The sequence below is a fragment of the Octodon degus genome, unplaced genomic scaffold (assembly GCF_000260255.1).
Source record: "Octodon degus isolate 3935 unplaced genomic scaffold, OctDeg1.0 scaffold00094, whole genome shotgun sequence".
Classification (NCBI taxonomy): Eukaryota; Metazoa; Chordata; class Mammalia; order Rodentia; family Octodontidae; genus Octodon; species Octodon degus.
Window position 1 is genome coordinate 9,459,349 of NW_004524670.1, and position 1,232 is coordinate 9,460,580.

Consider the following 1,232-nt stretch of genomic DNA (forward strand, 5'->3'; position numbering starts at 1 on the left):
ATAGGATCTCAAGTCCGCATCTTGTACAGCAATTAACCACTAAGAAGAATATATGCAGTGTGTTATTTGTTGAAACTGTACTTCAGATTTGATTTGAAACTGTCTCATTGCTGTTTATCAATAAAATTTTGGAAAAAAAATATTTGCTGTGCCTGAGCACAGGGAGCCAAAGGCAGTTTTTAGGTGTAACCAAATCAGTATGTTCTTATGGGGCCCCAGGTGTGATCAGGAGCCTTCCTTAACTGGTCTTCGATCCGTGAGTATGCAAGGGTCTTCTTCTTGCAACCTGGCTGGAGTAGTAGACGAACAAAGGGAGGTGAAGGAAGGGGACATTAGCAATATGAAAAGTAGAGGGAGTGGTTAGAATCTTTAAAAGAAAATAGGACTTGGTGGACCCCTGAGCTCTGGGAGGTAAGACGGGGGTGGTCTTCAAATGCATTACCATTTGTAGACTTCCTTTGGGGAAGGTTTTACAAATAGATATGACCAACCTCCTTTTCTAGACATTTTGACTCAGGAGATCCAAATAGGTCTACCTGCACTTGACGTAGAATTTCTTACAATTCAAATGCTAGAGTTATATAAAACATTATTTAGAAACGGGGAACTTAGAAAAGTAAACAGATCACAAGCAAAAATAATCCAAGGGGTGAATTTGCTATTTGTTTCCCCATTCATTTGTTTTAGATATGTACTCACCAACACAATTCTGTCTACTCATTATATTTGACCAGAGGTAGAATGATTATTATGTGGGCTAAATGACAGAAACTGAAAGGCTGAAATTAAACTGGCTGCTTGATTCAGTCATTCATATACACTTTCTCAGGATCATTATTTCACTTCCTTTCTTTACTTTCATTCAAGAACCTAGTCACCTATACTTTATGAATGAGAATCCGCAGCCTTTCACAGCTTGACAAATAATGCTGCCTTTGGACAACCGGACAATGTCTCCTCTATATCTAGGTCTCTAAATCATACCCTAACAACACATTGCTGTTGTTCTGTCACAGGGAAAGCAGACCAAAGTTCTGGAAGTGAAAGCCCTAAAGCAGAGAAACCATGCTCTACTGAAAAAGAGAGTAAGGAATGAAGAAAGGAGCATAATATAATATAAAACATAATGCAGAAAACAATATGATCTATAAGTGTGCATACATGCTTGTTATGTCCATATGATATATTTTACTATTTTTATGACATGATGTGATATATTTATAAGAATAACA